This window comes from Anomaloglossus baeobatrachus, chromosome 4, assembly GCF_048569485.1.
Source record: "Anomaloglossus baeobatrachus isolate aAnoBae1 chromosome 4, aAnoBae1.hap1, whole genome shotgun sequence".
NCBI lineage: Eukaryota > Metazoa > Chordata > Amphibia > Anura > Aromobatidae > Anomaloglossus > Anomaloglossus baeobatrachus.
Window position 1 is genome coordinate 165,746,464 of NC_134356.1, and position 19,449 is coordinate 165,765,912.

Consider the following 19,449-nt stretch of genomic DNA (forward strand, 5'->3'; position numbering starts at 1 on the left):
CAACCAGCAGCCAGGGAATGCCGGGTGCGACAATGATGCTAAACAGTCTGTGGCCCTTCTTCAGGGCACTGTGACACACGTGCCTTGTATGGCTCACGTGTTGAATCCGAATCTCCAGCAATTTTTAAAACACTATCCCGGCCTACATGTCCTTCTGTCGAGGGCATGGTGTAACGCCTGCCTGGATTGACACACTCATACGGGCTGTAAAGGATAGGCTAGAGAGAACCCACTCACCAAGCTGGACCCCCAGAACCCTGAAACCCTTTAATCCCTATACAGTGATGTTGAATGACACAGGACCCAAGTTGATCAATACCTGTGGAAGGCTGCAGTTCCAGAGAATAGTAGTCATGCAGGGTCAAAACATTAATTGAGGAAGAGGAACAGAATGGGAGGGACAGGACTTAATCAGAAAACAAGTAGAAGTGAAATGCAAATTGGCCAACGAGGTACCTAAACAGCAAGCAGGAAAAGTAGTCAGGTAACAAGCACACAAACTCATAAAACTAAACTGGGGGTAACAGTAACCAGAGGTTCATAGCTATGTCTGGCAGTGGTCTTCAGAGAGGAGGGGCCTAAAAAAGGGTGTTGTGTCTTCCCATTGGTTGTAGCTGAATGATGGTACTTGATCTGTGAGATACCCACCACCTGCATTCAGCCTGTGGTTCTGCATCTGTCAAGGTAACGCATCCCAGTGGGTGAGCATAACCTGTGTCCACCTGCACCGCTGGCGTCGACTCCTCTCCCATCATCAGCACTATGCACGAAAGAAACACGTTGTCACCTAGCGACAGGAGTAGAAATTGACGTAGCGGACTACAGTGGTGACTTAACAGCTGTGTGCGGCAATGATGCAAACATGGCAACGTGCCTTCGTCAGGCCCATGTGACACACGTGACTTGTATGGCTGTTTAATCTGATTCTCCAGCAATTTTTAAAACAACATCCCGGCCTACATGGCCTTGTACAGCGGGCTCGCTCGCTATGTGCTCACTTCCATCGTTCGCACCCAGCAGCTCAACAACTTTCATCACTCCTGAAGTCTTAAGGTCTGTCGGTTAAACGTCAGAAATGCGATGTTCCGACATGCAGGAATTTTAATCTGCACATGTTGCAGCGTCTGTGGCAGCACCGCAGAGCCCAGCTGAAATACGTTATTATGACGTATACCCTGGGCTATCTTGATCCAGAGGTGATGCAGATCACGCTGCTGGAGTGGTGTCAGATCAAGGACATATGCACCGTTCTACACAGTTTACAAATGTCGACGCAGATGTTTAACACTGGCGATGACATTCTCAGCGTGACAATTTTGGTCATCTACATGATGGAACACACTGGAAGTATTATTCGGAGTCAGGTGTTGGTCCAAGAGGAAGGTAGGAAGTACTGGAGGAGTCATATGTTGAAGGCATAACAAGATCTACAAGGTCCAGACGTTCAGCGGCACCTTGTCGGCAGTCATGGTACGGTGGGGGAGAGGGATTATCAAGGGAGCATAGTATCAACAAAACAGTTGAGGAAGGTGCAGGAGCCCAGGAAGAAATGGAGGACGAACTGGCGATGGGCATGGAAGACTCAGCAGATTAGTGAGAGCTTGCTCACATTTTGGTTGTGCGAGGTTGTAGGGAGAGGGCAGAGGAAGGAGGCACGATTCTCACCTCTCCACCACCAAGACACCAAGGACTTTGTCCTCCTGGATGCTCAAGACACATGAGCGCCTTCTTGCTGCACTACCTACAACATGACCCTCGGATTGTACGAATTACAAGTCATGCTGACTACTGGGTTGCCACACTGTTAGATCCCCGGTACAACACAAAATTTTGCGAAATAACTCCTGCCATAGAAAGGGACGCACGTATGCAGGAGTATCAGCAGAAGGTGGTACGCATTCTTACATCTGCTTTTCCACTAAACACCAGTAGTGCACAGAGTGAATCTCAACGCTTTTTCATCGATAGGAGGAAATGGTCTTACTTGTCCACATCTGAGGGACCGAGGGCTGGCTGCTGTGCTGAGACGGCGTTGAGAACGGTGTCTCTGCAGAGTTGCATTTTTGGTCTTATACAAACTGAGTTGAAAAAGGACAGATGCTGGTGGAAAGGGGAACAGGTGTGTTGGAAAGAGTAAAAAAGTTTGTGTCCGTGGGTTTGGTGGTTAAGCAACATTAACATTTGCTGAAGAAACAACATCTGGTTTGGTGGGACTGGCAGATTTGGTTAAGGTGGTACATTTTATGTTACGCTATATCAAAAATATTAAGAAGAAAAGAAAGAGAAAGGTAGATATCCCAATCGCCATTCGGTGTCCACCATGCTCATAGATGGAAAAGGAGAGGTTGGCAACTGGAAGGTTAGGTGGAGGATACAGAGCAAGTTGACTCTCAAACAAATAGTAGCCTGAACCGAGTTAGACACAACTCGGATCTGGAGACTTGGAGCCCTGTTAGCGTGACAGGGTCCACACGACCACCCAGCCCCGGAACTCCCTGTTAACAACACAGGGGCCATTGGTTACGCAGTCCGTGTGTGTATGGGACACACCTGTGGACAGCAGGCACATCAGCAGCAGTAGGCCTGTTTATGCCACTGGGCTGCACTAGCAGGACTGGTAGGACAGGAGCTGTTCTTAAACGTTCTGCGTTACCAACTGTGGTGGCGGCCTGCATCGATGACCTATCCCTGCCTACCTCTGGCCTAAAGCCGCAATGGGTTCAACACATGGAGGTGTGCTCTTTCGGAGCATAATAGAAGACTGGGCACCTTCTTCTTGGCTCCAGCCCCTTTTATAACCTTGGTCTGTCCCAAACCAGGGTGGACCACAATGCACCTCCTGGAGACAAAATCAGAGTGACACGTCATGAGTGGCATAACTAGCGTCCTATTTTGAACCGCCACTTGAATGATGACCTCATGGCTGCCACAACCAAAACACCTCAACAGTCATCATCTGACCAACAACAATGAAGTGACAAGTCATAGGGGCGGCCCTCTGCAAGCCTGTTGGGAGTAGCCTGGCCAAATTGTCAGGACACCTGATTCCCTGTGGTCTATATGGGCTCCCCACATCAGGGGCAGGGCCAAAGAGTTCATTACCCGACCTAGCCTCTGATTCAGTAAGTGCCTGAGCATGCTCAGTAGCATGAAATACAGTTTCTGAAAAAAAGACTATCCGCTTCAGCATGCTGTCTAGACACAACACAGGACTTAGACCCGGCACGGAGTGCAAGTACCTGTGTAAAGAGGTTTTTCTCAGTCAGTGTGAAGCCCCACAGGTGTTGTGTTGGTGCATTACCTTCAAGGACTCCACGTGGAGGAAGAGTCTGGTCACACTTAGGTTGCTTTTTTATATGTATTTTCGTGATGCCACTCTCAGTATTGCGGTCAGTGGGGACCGCCACTGCAGTGTAAGGGGACACCTGGGGCTTATGTTGGGTGCAGTTAGTTTTAGTGGCCTCCCGAGAGTGAGTCAAGCACCAGGGCCCTGTGTAAGTGTGTTGAGCCGCAGGTTGCAGAATGACTCAGGCACAGTCCAAACGAGCATGCGCTGTAGCCCAAAATTAAGTCTTTGCCTCAGGAATGACACAGTCAGGCAGAGCATGCTCAGTTGGCGAAACACTGGAGTTAGGCTGCGGCTGGGGTAAATCGGCACACAGGAAGGAGCAACTGCGGAAACACTTCGTTCAATTGTGAGGGGAATCATTGTGGAGTTTGGTGAGGAGTACCGTAACGCCAGTAAGCAGCATCCTGTGCCACAGACCAACATTCTTCCGGTGCTGTTTATACTGTTAACCATGAGCGTAAAGTCTGTATTTATGGCAACTGGACATCACATTTCCCGGGTATGGTAGGCTGTGCCCAGACAGTAATGCGTGCACGCAACACTTTGTTTTATTATGAAAACACATATCTGTTCTGGGTAGGACGACTATATAGACAATCACACTTGCTGCCTCTGCACTGTCAAATTGTCACGTACAGTTTAAATCATAGAGGGACAGCGACACATGTTTGCATTGAATGTTGCTTTACAAGATTTGCATGACTGTGTTGCAGAGCTGTGAGGTTTGCTTTCACACTGTTATCATCTGCCTTATCTGTGAGGCTTCAGCTAACAAGGGTATTCAGGGTGGGTGTTACGGGGGGCTGTCTGATAACCTAAAGGAGTATCAGACAGTCAGGGTCCACCGTGCAAAGACTCTGCTGCAGACTATGGCAGAGTGCAATACCTCTGTTAACTCACAGAAGGATATAATAAGTAAGTAAAGCAATTCCTCCCTTACTTGGAGGGTGTGTGGAATGATCTCTGTTAATAATCACAGAGACAAAGGCAATGTGTGCGAAATGGCACCTACCTAGGTCCGCTCTTCTAGTGGTGCAAAAGAGACGAACAGCAGCGTAAGCCGCACAAAGCTCCTACCTGCGTTCGCTCCACTAGTGTGCGAGGACACGAACCACTAGATATGGCACCTGCCTAGGTCCGCTCTTCTAGTGGTGCAAAAGAGATGAACAGCAGCGTAAGCCGCACAAAGCTCCTACCTCTGTTCGCTCCCCTAGTGTGCGAGGATACGAACAACTGCCAGACGCAGTATAAGGAACGTTACCCTAGTGGCAACGTCCACCTACGAGTCGAACCACAAGGCCCAGCCAGACCATGTGCCTCAGGCACCTGCCTATGTCCGCTCCCCTAAGAGGTAAGGATACGGACAGCAGCCGAAGCTGTAAGGTATAAGAACGCTACCCTGCCGGTAGCGCTCACCTAGCATAGACAGAGGAATGCCTAGAGGAACGCGCACAGAGCGTCTACTCTTATGCATGAACCAAGAGGACTGAGCGCCATGCGGCATGTGTCAGGGTCTTATATAGACTCTGTGCCTCATCCAAGATGGAGGACACCAGAGCCAATCTGCTGCCAGAACGACAGGAGTGACGTCATGCTGGCCTATCACCGAGCACGGCATCACAAGCACATGACCAGCGACCAATCGGCATAGAAGGTGTCAGAGACATGTGACCTCGTGTCAGCGATGATGTCACCCGCACATGTGCAATGGCTCCAAGATAGGACTTAGTCTCCGGCGCTCGCACATGTGCAGTAGCAAGAAATCTGGACTTAGTCTCCAGCGCTCGCACATGTGCAGTAGCAAGAAATCTGGACTTAGTCTCCAGCGCTCGCACATGTGCAGTAGTAAGAAATCTGGACTTAGTCTCTAGTGCTCGCAGCAACCGTAACAGTACCTCCCCCTCAAGGGCCCCCCTCCCGGCGACGCAGGTAATCGGCAACTAAGTCGGGAGCATGGACAGCCTCCTCAGGCTCCCAAGAGCGATGTTCCGGGCCGTAACCCTCCCAATCTATCAAGAAGAACCTGCGCCCTCTAACCATCTTAGAACCAACTATGGCTCGTACCTCATAGCTAGAGCGAGAGGAATCAGAGGCAGGAGAGTGCACGTCACGAGCGTGAGGTAAAATAGCCGGCTTTAGCAGTGAGACATGGAATTTGTCATGAATCTTAAGATGGACGGGTAACTTCAATTGGTAGACTACAGGATTTACCTGTCGAAGAACCTCATAAGGACCCAGGAAGCGAGGAGCAAATTTGACAGAGCTCACTCTAAGTCTCACGTGTTTTGCAGAGAGCCACACAAAGTCCCCTGGAGAAAAGACAGGAGCCGGGCGACGAAACCGATCGGACACCGTCTTCATACGGTCCTTAGCTGCTTGGATCGACTCTTGAGTCCGATCCCAAACCTCTCTGGCATTAGTTGCCCAGTCGGCCACAAGAGGAGGAGGTGCAGCAGCGGGAAACGGTACCGGTACCCTAGGGTGTTGCCCATTATTGAGTACGAACGGTGTCTGCCCAGTGGCCTCAGCCAGCGAATTGTTAAGGGCAAATTCTGCCCAGGGTAGGAGGGAGGACCAGTTATCGTGGTTCTCAGCAACAAAGTGTCGAAGGTATATAATCATAGATTGATTGGTACGCTCAACCAAACCATTGGTCTCCGGATGGTATGCCGAAGAGAGATTCAACTCAATTTGCAGAAGGCTACAAAGATCTCGCCAGAAACGGGAAGTAAATTGCGGGCCTCTATCACAAATGATACGATCTGGCATCCCGTGAAGCCTAAAGACATGCTTGAGGAATAGTTTGGCTAGTACCCTGGAAGATGGGATTCTCGATAACGGTACGAGATGAACCATCCGGGAGAAATGGTCCGTAATGACCCACACAAATCTATGTCCCTGTGAACATGGAAGATCACCCACAAAGTCCATGCCTACCACCTCCCATGGTCTATCTGGCACTGGTAAAGGATGCAAGAGTCCAGCCGGTCTCTGCCGTAATGGACGGTTGCGAGCACACGAGTAGCAGGAACCGACATATCTCTTGATGTGGCTGGCTAAGTGTGGCCACCAATACCACCTCTCCAGTAACTCTCGTGTCCGCCTAATACCAAAATGCCCACCCACCTTTGAGGTGTGGGCCCATGACAGTATATCATTCTGTCGATCAGGCGGAACAAAGGTCTTGCCCGGTGGGATTTGGTCTAACGTCACAGGGGAGAGCGTATGAAAAACCCTGGAGGGAAGGATAAGACGAGGTTCGTCAATCTCCTCCTGGGTAGAAAGCATAGAGCGAGACAGGGCGTCTGCCTTGTTATTCTTACTCCCAGACAGATAGTTGATGGAGAAGTGAAAGCGGGAGAAAAACAAGGACCAGCGGGCTTGGCGAGGATTCATACGCTGAGCGGTTTGTAAGTACGTCAGATTCTTATGGTCTGTATAGACCTGGAAAGGATGTTTCGCTCCTTCCAGCAAGTGACGCCACTCCTCCAAGGCTAATCTCAAGGCGAGCAGTTCCCTATCCCCAATGGTATAGTTTCTCTCTGCTGGTGAAAAGGTTTTCGCAAAGAAGAAACACGGCCTTTTTCTACCTGCACCGTTCTTTTGATACAAGACCGCACCAGCACCCACTGAAGAGGCATCAACCTCTAAGAGGAAGGGCTTACTCTCATCGGGTCTTTGAAGAACGGGAGCAGTTGAAAAGTGTCTTTTTACTGCCTCAAAAGCCTGAGATGTCTCAGTAGACCAGGCTTTGGGATTAGCACCTTTCTTAGTCAAGGCCACCAAAGGGGCCACCAAAGTAGAAAAATGGGGTATGAACTGCCTGTAATAATTTATGAATCCTAAGAAGCGTTGCACCGCCTTCAAGGAATGAGGTTCGGACCATTGCAGGACAGCAGAGAGCTTCGCAGGATCCATAGCCAGGCCCTCTTGTGAGATAATGTAACCCAAAAAAGGCAATGAGGACTGCTCGAATACACATTTCTCGAGTTTAGCAAACAATGAGTGCTCCCTTAAACGGGAAAGGACACGAACGACATCCTGACGATGAGTCTCCAGATCAGGAGAAAAAATCAGGATGTCGTCCAGATACACCACTACTGAGGATAACAGTAAATCCCTGAACACATCGTTTACGAAGTCCTGAAATACTGCGGGTGCATTACATAACCCAAAAGGCATGACGAGGTATTCATAGTGACCGTCTCGGGTGTTAAAAGTGGTCTTCCATTCGTCACCCTTTCGAATTCGTACCAAGTTATACGCACCCCGCAGATCCAATTTTGTAAAAACTTGAGCTCCTCTCAATCTGTCAAAGAGCTCCGAAATTAAAGGTAATGGGTATTTGTTCTTTATTGTGATTGCGTTGAGACCCCTGTAATCTATGCAGGGACGCAAATCACCCTCTTTCTTCCGAACAAAGAAAAACCCAGCTCCCGCGGGAGAGACAGACTTACGAATGAACCCCTTCTCTAAACTCTCTCTTATATAGGTCGACATGGCCTCCGACTCAGGTATCGACAGGGGGTAAACCCTGCCTTTAGGTGGAACCGAACCTGGGATAAGGTCTATGGCACAGTCATACGGCCTATGGGGTGGAAGAACCTCAGCACCCTGTTTGGAGAACACGTCAGCGAAATCCAGATAGGGTGTAGGTATGGGAGAGAGATCAGTAGATGCAACCGCAATGACCTTAGGTGGTAAGGGAAGACATCGGGACTGACATTTCGAACCCCAACTAATAATGCTGTCAGACTCCCAGTCAATGTGAGGAGCATGAGTCCGAAGCCATGGGAGACCCAGAAGGATGTCGTCTATACCCTCAGGCAAAACAAGAAAAGAAATCTCCTCTATGTGACCCTGAGACAGGGAAAGGCGCAAGGGAACTGTCCTCAATGTAATGGAGTCAGACAACATAGTTCCATTAACAACACGGACAGGAATAGGCGCCTCTAACATGATAGAGGGAATATTGTGTCCCTTTACAAATCCTGAGGACACAAAAGTCCCGTCAGCTCCGGAATCCACAAAAGCCATAATAGGCCATGTATTCTCAGATAACGAGAGCTGACCTGGGATACAACACTTAGAGGGTGCAGAAGACGTCTCTAGTAACCCCCCTCTAATGGTTACTAGGCCAGGGAGTTTCCCTGACGACTAGGACACTTGTTGGCATAGTGCCCAGCCTGATGACATACGTAACATATAGGAGGACCAGACTTGCATAGTCTGGAAGACGTATGACCTAACTCCATAGGAGTGGGAGATGTTTCAGATGCTGAGGAAGATGGTAGTGGACCCTCAACAACTGGAATAGCCCGATGCTTAGGGCGTGAGGAAGAGACCTCGAGTCTACGTTCCTTATGGCGTACATCGATCCTCGTTGCTACTGTGATCAAGTCCTCCAGAGAAGCAGGGACTTCACGAGTAGCAAGAGCATCCTTGACATAGCCTGCCAACCCTCTCCAGAAGATAGGAATCAACACCTTCTCTGGCCAATCTAGTTCTGCCACTAGAGTTCTAAAAGCAATGGCATAAGAACTAGTGGATAACGAACCCTGAGATAGATCTAACAGTCTCAGGGCCGCATCATGGGTAACCTGCGGACCCATGAATACCACCTTAAGAGCATCAAGAAAGTCTTGATGTCTCAGAGTAACCACATCAGAGCGCTCCCATAGGGGAGTCGCCCATTCTAAGGCTTTGTCCTGAAGTAAGGAGATGATAAAGCCTACTCTGGACCTCTCCGTAAAGAAGCGAGAAGAGTTGACCTCTAGGTGTATCTGACACTGACTAATGAAACCACGACATGATCTGGCATCGCCAGAATATCTGTTTGGCAGAGCAAGTCGAGGATCATGTGCAGATGTCACCATGGTCTGAGGTTTATCCTCTATACTCTTGAGCCGTGACTCAAGTACTTGTATGTAACGGTGTAACTGCTGATATTCTGCCATAACTGCCAGACCCTTGGCTCAGTCCTAATGTTACGGGGGGCTGTCTGATAACCTAAAGGAGTATCAGACAGTCAGGGTCCACCGTGCAAAGACTCTGCTGCAGACTATGGCAGAGTGCAATACCTCTGTTAACTCACAGAAGGATATAATAAGTAAGTAAAGCAATTCCTTCCTTACTTGGAGGGTGTGTGGAATGATCTCTGTTAATAATCACAGAGACAAAGGCAATGTGTGCGAAATGGCACCTACCTAGGTCCGCTCTTCTAGTGGTGCAAAAGAGACGAACAGCAGCGTAAGCCGCACAAAGCTCCTACCTGCGTTCGCTCCACTAGTGTGCGAGGTCACGAACCACTAGATATGGCACCTGCCTAGGTCCGCTCTTCTAGTGGTGCAAAAGAGATGAACAGCAGCGTAAGCCGCACAAAGCTCCTACCTCTGTTCGCTCCCCTAGTGTGCGAGGATACGAACAACTGCCAGACGCAGTATAAGGAACGTTACCCTAGCGGCAACGTCCACCTACGAGTCGAACCACAAGGCCCAGCCAGACCATGTGCCTCAGGCACCTGCCTATGTCCGCTCCCCTAAGAGGTAAGGATACGGACAGCAGCCGAAGCTGTAAGGTATAAGAACGCTACCCTGCCGGTAGCGCTCACCTAGCATAGACAGAGGAATGCCTAGAGGAACGCGCACAGAGCGTCTACTCTTATGCATGAACCAAGAGGACTGAGCGCCATGCGGCATGTGTCAGAGTCTTATATAGACTCTGTGCCTCATCCAAGATGGAGGACACCAGAGCCAATCTGCTGCCAGAACGACAGGAGTGACGTCATGCTGGCCTATCACCGAGCACGGCATCACAAGCACATGACCAGCGACCAATCGGCATAGAAGGTGTCAGAGACATGTGACCTCGTGTCAGCGATGATGTCACCCGCACATGTGCAATGGCTCCAAGATAGGACTTAGTCTCCGGCGCTCGCACATGTGCAGTAGCAAGAAATCTGGACTTAGTCTCCAGCGCTCGCACATGTGCAGTAGCAAGAAATCTGGACTTAGTCTCCAGCGCTCGCACATGTGCAGTAGTAAGAAATCTGGACTTAGTCTCCAGTGCTCGCAGCAACCGTAACAGTGGGTGATGTGTTTTGTCTATGTTTAGGTAGATAACTGGGAAGCTCTTGTGATGCGCCACTAGTAAGTTGTCTTCGCGCGCACACACATACACACACACACAAACACACAATTACTGCTGCTACGCAGAGGGCATACCAAGCAGTAGGCAACTGAATAGATTGTTCTATTATTTCAATTTAATGCATGGTTCTTATTGTTTGTTTTCAGAAAGTGAAACAATCATTTATGAACCCAACTGCATACAGTGCTTTTCATGTTGCGTAGTTTTGCTGCATACTGGGGATCACACCAAATACAAGACTTAAAATGAAGCATAAGTCGCAATGAGAATTTCACTGTGCTACAATGCGGCCTAGCGGGGCTGTGCAATCACAGCCTGCCCCATCACGTGCATCTGCCTGCTCTTCATCCTCTGTGACTGTGGGGACAGCAGTCACACATGCTTTTTCAGACTGAACTTCCACCCCATTACCCGTAAGCGGGAGTGTGATTGGCAGGTCATCACTTTTTTTGTAAGTGCAAACAGATGTTATTGTTGAGCTGTCAGACATCGAGAGAACCACCATTGGATGAAGGAAACATTATATCCAAGCCTACACCTTTGTCACAGATTGGCTGGACTACCTGCTGTTAATAATTATGTTCCACAAATCGATAGGAGTGAAGAATGCACAAATGTTGCACCTTGCTTGGCAGCAAAGGAACAATAACTTAGTATTCCAGACAATTTTATGATGGTAGAAAAAGAGTCAGCTCTTTGGGCAAATAAAATAGCGTGGCAAAAGTGGGCAGGTGAGTACAGTGGCCGTGTTCTGTGGGTACCAGGACAGTAAGAGAAGCCTCACTTTTTATTCCTCCAAATGATGAAATGCAAGGAATTCCATCAATTTGCTATAAAAATAGAGTAGCTAAATGAGCAGGAGGGTGTAATACAGAGGTGCTGTAAATAGCTTGGCACCAGTGGGGCACAAATAGAGTACAACAGCCACTTTTTGGATGCCACTAAATGGCAGCATTTTTTTGCTATTATTATAGCTTATTAAAAACAGAGCAGGAGGGTGTAATGCAGAGGTGCTGTAAATAGCTTGGCACCTGTGGAGCACAAATGGAGAACAACAGCCACTTTTTGTATGCCACCAAGTGGCAGCATTTTTTGATATTATTATAGCTTTTAAAAACAGAGCAGGAGGGTGTAATGCAGAGGTGCTAAAAATAGATTGGCACCTGTGGGGCACAAATGGAGTACAACAGCCACTTTTTGTATGCCATTAAGTTGCAGCATTTTTTGCTATTATTATAGCTTTTAAAAACAGAGCAGGAGGGTGTAATGCAGAAGTGCTGTAAATAGCTTGGCACCTGTGGGGCACAAATGGAGTACAACAGCCACTTTTTGTATGCCACTAAGTTGCAGCATTTTTTGATATTATTATAGCTTTTAAAAACTGAGCAGGAGGGTGTAATGCAGAAGTTCTGTAAATAGCTTGGCACCTGTGGGGCACAAATGGAGTACAACAGCCACTTTTAGTATGCCACTAAGTTGCAACATTTTTTGCTATTATTATAGCTTTTAAAAACAGAGCAGGAGGGTGTACTGCAGAAGTTCTGTAAAAAGCTTGGCACCTGTGGGGCACAAATGGAGTACAACAGCCACTTTTTGTATGCCACTAAGTTGCAACATTCTTTGCTATTATTATAGCTTTTAAAAACATAGCAGGAGGGAGTAATGCAGAGGTGCTGTAAATAGCTTGGAACCTGTTGGGCACAAATGGAGTACAACAGCCACTTTTTGGATGGCACTAAGTTGCAGCAATTTTTGCTATTATAATGGCTTAGTAACAATGAGTTTGAGTGTGCAATGCAGAGGTGCTGCACATAGGTTTGCACCAGTGGGACACTAATGGAAATCAAACAGACACTTTTAGGATGCCACTAAGTTTACTCAGTGTTTGCTAGTAAACTTAGTGGATTAGTAACAATGTGGCTTGTGGCTTAGTGGCTTAGTAACAATGAGTTTGAGTGTGCAAAGCAAAGGTGCTGTACATAGATTTGCACCAGTGGGACACTAATGGAAGTCCAACAGCCACTTTTAGGATGCCACTAAGTTTACTCAGTGTTTGCTAGTATAATGGCTTAGTAACAATGAGCTTGAGTGTGCAAAGGGCAGGAGGGTACAGTGGCAGGGTTGTGGGTCTGGGTAGAGGAAAGGAAGCCTCCCTTTCTATCCCTCCTAATGGGGAAATGCAGCGAGGAAATCCCTGACCTTAGCTACACAGACACTGTCATCTTGTGTAGCTGTTAAAATCTGTTTTCACGGACCTGACTGTCACCTATGGCTCTAAACCTGCCGGTATTAGCCCTTAAAAGGACTAATAGAAACTTATATCCCCATTCTGTATAGTGCTGTGTATGAAGCGTACACAGCAGTATCCGAGACAGGAGCTACGCCAGCAGTGACTGTCACCAAGTTGCAGAAGGCAGATAATGGCGTGCTGGAGGAAAATGTCAGTTTTTATAATGCATGGACATGTGACATGGACATCCTATCACACATGCCATTGCTTCTCTGGCTAAAAGTCCACTTAGCTGTGTGTGTGTCTGGGATTGGCTGACATGCTGGACCGCCCCACTACACGCGCGCGCTTAGGGAAGGAAGACAAGGAAAAAAAAATGGCGATCACCATTATCCAAACAGCAGTGATCTGAATGCGCTGTTCCTGCACACTATACGCTGAAATTTCATATTATTGTGAGTCACAGAGTGCTGCTAGAACCGTTCTCGAACCTATCTAGAACTATCGAGCTTTAGCTAAAAGTTCGAGTTCTAGTTCGAACTAGAACAGACCCCAAAATCACTCGAGCTGCGAACTGGAGAACCTTGAACCGCGAACCGTGCTCAACTCTATTCCTAACCCATGGTCTAACCCTAACTCTAGCCTTAACCCAGGACTCAAACCTAATCTTCACCTCTGGCCTAACCCAAACCTAAACCTTAAATTCTGGGATAACCAAACTTTAACTGCTGGACTATCCTTATTTCTAGCTCATGGTCTGACCCTAACTCCTGTTTTAACTCTATTACTAACCCATGTTCTAACTCTAACCCTAGCCTTAACCCAAGACCCAACCCTAATCCTCACCACTGGCTTAACCTAAACCTTAAGTTCTGGCTTAACCCAAGTTTATCTGCTGGACTAACCCTATTTCTAGCTCCTGATCTGACCCCAACTCCTGTTTTAACTCTATTCCTAACCCATGGTCTAACCCTAACCCTAGCAATAACTTAGGACCGAACCCTAATCCTCACCTCTGGCTTAATTTAAAACTTAAATTCTGGCTTAACCTAAGATAACTGCTGGACTAACCCTATTTCTAGCTCCTGGTCTGACCCTAACTCCTGCTTTAGCTCTATTCCTAACCCATGGTGTAACCCTAACCCTAGCCTTAATCCAGGACTCAATCCTAATCCTCACCTCTGGCCTAACCCAAACCTAAACCTTACATTCTGGGATAAACTAACTTTAACTGCTGGACTAACCCTATTTTTAGCTCCTGGTCTGATTCTAAATTCTTTTTTAACTATATTACTAACCCATGGTCTAACCTAACCCTAGCCTTAACCTTGTGCCCAACCCTATTCCTCACCTCTGGCTTAACCTAAACCTTAAATTCTGGGATAACCTAACTTTAACTGCTGGACTAACCATATTTCTAGCCCCTGGTCTGAACCTAACTCCTGCTTTAACTCTATTCCTAACTCTTGGTGTAACCCTAACCATAGCCTTAACCCAGGACCCAACCCTAATCCTCACCTCTGACTTAACCTTAACCCCAAATACTGGGATAACCTAACTTTAACTGCTGGACAAAAGCTATTTCTAGCACCTGGTCTGACCCTAACTATTGTTTTAACTCTATTACTAACCCATGGTCTAACCCTATCCCTAGCCTTAACCCAGGACCCAACACTACTTCTCACTTCTTGCTTAATCTAAACCTTAAATTCTGGCTTAACCTAGGTTAAACTGCTGGACTAACCCTATTTCTAGCCCCCAGTTTAAAACTAACTCCTGTTTTTACTCTATTCCTAACCCATGGTCTAACCCTAACCCTAGCCTTAACCCAGGGCCCAACCCTAATCCTCACCTCTGGCTTAACCTAAACCTTAAATACTGGGATAACTTATCTTAAACTGCTGGACTAGCCTATTTCTATCTCCTGGTCTGACCCTAACTCCTGTTTTAACTCTTTTCCTAACCCATGGTCTAACCCTAACCCTAGCCTTAACCAAAGACCCAACTCTAATCCTCACCTCTTGCTCAATCTAAACTTTAAATTCTAGCTTACATGGTTGAACTGCTGGACCAACCCTATTTCTAGCTCGTGGTCTGACCGTAACTCCTGTTTTTACTCTATTACTAACCCATGGTCTAATCCTAACCCTAGCCTTAACCCAGGACCCAACCCTAATCCTCACCTCTGACTTAACCTAAACCCTAAATACTGGGATAACCTAACTTTAAGTGCTGGACTAACCCTATTTCTAGCTCCTGGTCTGACCCTAACTCCTGTTTTAACTCGAATCCTAACCCATGGTCTAACCCTAACCCTAGCCTTAACCCAGGACCCAACTCTAATCCTCAACTCTTGCTTAATCTAAACCTTAAATTCTGGCTTAACCTAGGTTAAACTGCTGGACTAACCCGATTTCTAGCCCCTAGTTTTAAACTAACTCCTGTTTTTACTCTATTCCTAACCCATGGTTTAACTCTAACCCTAGCCTTAACCCAGGAATCAACCCTAATCCTCACCTCTGGCTTAACCCAAACCTAAACCTTAAATACTGGAATAACCTATCTTTAACTGCTGGACTAACCCTATTTCTAGTTCCTGGTCTGACCCTAACTCCTGCTTTAACTCTATTCCTAACTTATGGTGTAACCATAACCCTAGCCTTAACCCAGGACCCAACCCTAATCCTCACCTCTGACTTAACCTTAACCCCAAATACTGGGATAATCTAAGTTTAACTGCTGGACAAAAGCTATTTCTAGCACCTGGTCTGACCCTAACTATTGTTTTAACTCTATTACTAACCTATGGTCTAACCCTATCCCTAGCCTTAACCCAGGACCCAACACTACTTCTCACTTCTTGCTTAATCTAAACCTTAAATTCTGGCTTAACCTAGGATAAACTGCTGGACTAACCCTATTTCTAGCCCCTAGTTTAAAACTAACTCCTGTTTTTTCTCTATTCCTAACCCATGGTCTAACCCTAACCCTAGCCTTAACCGAGGACTCAACCCTAATCCTCACCTCAGGCCTAACCCAAACCTAAACCTTAATTTCTGGATTAACCTAATTTTAACTGCTGGACTAACCCTATTTCTAGCTCCTGGTCTGACCCTAAATCCTTTTTTAACTCTATTACTAATCCATGGTCTAACCTAACCCTAGCCTTAACCCAGGACCCAACTCTATTCCTCACCTCTGGCTTAACCCAAACGTAAACCTTAAATTCTGGGCTAACCTATCTTTAACTGCTGGAATAACCCTGTTTCTAGCTCTTGGTCTGACTCTAACTCCAGTTTTAGCTCTATACCTAACCCATGGTCTAACCCTAGCCTTAACCCAGGGCCCAACCCTAATCCTCACCTTTGACTTAACCTAAACCTTAAATACTGGGATAACCTAAGTTTAACTGCCAGACTAACTATATTTCTACCTCCTGGTCTGACCCTAACTCCTGTTTTAGCTCTATATTCAACCCATGGTCTAACCCTAACCCTAGCCTTAACCCAGGGCCCAACCCTAATCCTCACCTTTGACTTAACCTAAACCTTAAATATTGGGATAACCTAACTTTAACAGCCAGACTAACTATATTTCTAGCTCCTGGTCTGACCCTAAATCCTTTTTTAACTCTATTGCTAACCCATGGTCTAACCTAACCCTAGCCTTAACCCAGGACCCAAGTCTATTTCTCACCTCTGGCTTAACCTAAACCTTAAATTCTGGCTTAACCTAAGTTTAACTGCTGGTCTAACCCTATTTCTAGTCACTGTTCTTACCCTAACTCCTGCTTTAACTCTATTCCTAACCCTTGGTGTAACCCTAACCCTAGCCTTAGCCCAGGACCCAACCCTAATCACCACCACTGACTTAACCTAAACCCTAAATTCTGGGATAACCTAACTTTAACTGCTGTACTAACCTTATTTCTAACCCATGGTCTAACCCTAACCCTAGCCTTATCCCAGGACCCAACTCTTATCCTCACCTCTTGCTTAATCTAAACCTTAAATTCTTGCTTAACCTAGGTTAAACTGCTGGACTAACCCTATTTTTAGCCCCTAGTTTTAAACTAACTCCTGTTTTTACTCTATTCCTAACCCATGGTCTAACCCTAACCCTAGCCTTAACCCAGGGCCCAACCCTAATCCTCACTTCTGACTTAACCTAAACCTTAAATACTAGGATAACTTATCTTTAACTGCTTGACTAACCCTATTTCTATCTCCTAGTCTGACCCTAACTCCTGTTTTAACTCTTTTCCTAACCCATGGTCTAACCCTAACCCTAGCCTTAACCCAGGATCCAACTCTAATCCTCACCTCTTGCTTAATCTACACTTTAAATTCTGGCTTAACCTAGGTTAAACTGCTGAACTAACCCTGTTTCTAGCCCCTAGTTTTAAACTAACTCCTGTTTTTACTCTATTCCTAACCCATGGTCTAACCCTATCCCTAGCCTCAACCCAGTACCCAACTCTAATCCTCACCTCTGGCTTAACCCAAACGTAAACCTTAAATTCTGGGATAACCTAACTTTAACTGCTGGAATAACCCTGTTTCTAGCTCTTGGTCTGACTCTAACTCCTGTTTTAGCTCTATACCCAACCCATGGTCTAACCCAACCCTTAGCCTTAACCCAGGGCCCAACCCTAATCCTCACCTTAGACTTAACCTAAACCTTAAATAATGGGATAACCTAACTTTAACTGCCACACTAACTATATTTCTAGCTCCTGGTCTGACCCTAACTCCTTTTCTAACTCTATTCATAACCCATGGTCTAACCCTAACCCTAGACTTAACTAAGGACCCAACCCTAATTCTCACCTCTGTCTTAACCGAAACCTTCAATTCTGGCTTAACCTATGTAAAACTGCTGGACTAACACTATTAATAGCCAATAGTTTTATACTAACAACTGTTTTTTCTCTATTCCTAACCCATGGTCTAACCCTAACCTTAGCTTTAACCCAGGACTCAACCCTAATCCTCACCTTTGGCCTAACCCAAACCTAAATTTTAAATTCTGGGATAACATAACTTTAACTGCTGGACTAACCCTATTTCTAGCTCGTGGTCTGACAATAACTCCTGTTTTAACTCTATTACTAACCCATGGTCTAACCCTAACCCTAGCCTTAACCCAGGACCGTACCCTAATCCTCACCTCTGACTTAACCTAATCCTTAAATACTGGGGTAACCCAACTTTAACTGCTGGACTAACCCTATCTCTAGCTCCTGGTCTGACCCTAACTCCTGTTTTAACTCAATTCTTAACCCATGGTCTAACCCTAACCCTAGCCTTAACCCAGGGACCAACCCTATTCCTCACCTCTGACTGAACCTAAACCTTAAATACTTGGATAACTTATCTTTAACTGCTGGACTAACCCTATTTCTATCTCCTGGTCTGACCCTAACTCCTATTTTAACTCTTTTCCTAACCCATGGTGTAACCCTAACCCTAGCCTTAACCCAGGACCCAACCCAACCCAACCTTAATCCTCACCTCTGGCCTAACCCAAACCTAAACTTTAATTTCTAGGATAACCTAACTTTAACTTCAGGACTAACCCTATTTCTAGCTCGTGGTCTGACCCTAACTCCTGTTTTAACTCTATTACTAACCTATAATCTAACTTTAACCCTAGCCTTAATTTAGGACCCAACCCAAATCCTCACCTCTGGCTTAACCTAAACCTTAAATTCTGGCTTAACCTAAGATTAACTGCTGGACTAACCCTATTTCTAGCTCGTGGTCTGACCCTAACTCCTGTTTTAACTCTATTCCTAACCCATGGTCTAACCCTTACTCTAGCCTTAACCCAGGACTCAACCTTAATCCAAACCTGTGGCCTAACACAAACCTAAACCTTAATGTCTGGGATAACCTAACTTTAACTGCTGGACTAAACCTATTTCTAGCTCCTGGTCTGACCCTAACTCCTGTTTTAACTCTATTCCTAACCCATGGTCTAACCCTAACCCTAGCACTAACCCAGGACCTAACCCAAATCCTCACCTCTGCCTTAACCTAAACCTTAAATTCTGGCTTAACCTAATTTTAACTGCTGGACTAACCCTATCTCTAGCTCCTGGTCTGACCCTAACTCCTGCTTTAACTCTATTCCTAACCCATAGTGTAACCTTAACCCTGGCCTTAACCCAGGACTCAACCCTAACCCTAACCTCTGGCCTAACCTAAACAATAAATTCTGGCTTAACCTAGGTTAAACTGCTGGACTAACCCTATTTCTAGCCCCTAGTTTTAAACTAACTCCTGTTTTTCCTCTATTCCTAACCCATGGTCTAACCCTAACCCTAGCCTTAACCCAGGACCCAACCCTAATCCTCACCTCTGACTTAACCTAAACCTCAAATACGGGGATAACCTAACTTTAAATGCAGGACTAAGCCTATTTCTAGCTCCTGGTCTGACCCTAACTCCTGTTTTAACTCTATTCCTAACCCTTGGTCTAACCCTAACCCTAGCCTTAACCCAGGACCCAACCCTAATCCTCACCTCTGGCTTTACCCAAACCTTCAATTCCAGCTTAACATCGGTTAAACTGCTGGACTAACCCTATTTCTAGCCCCTAGTTTTGAACTAACTCCTGTTTTTCCTCTATTCCTAACCCATGTTCTAACCCCAACCCTAGCCTTAACCCAGGACCCAAACCTAATCCACACCTCTGACTTAACCTAAACCTTAAATAC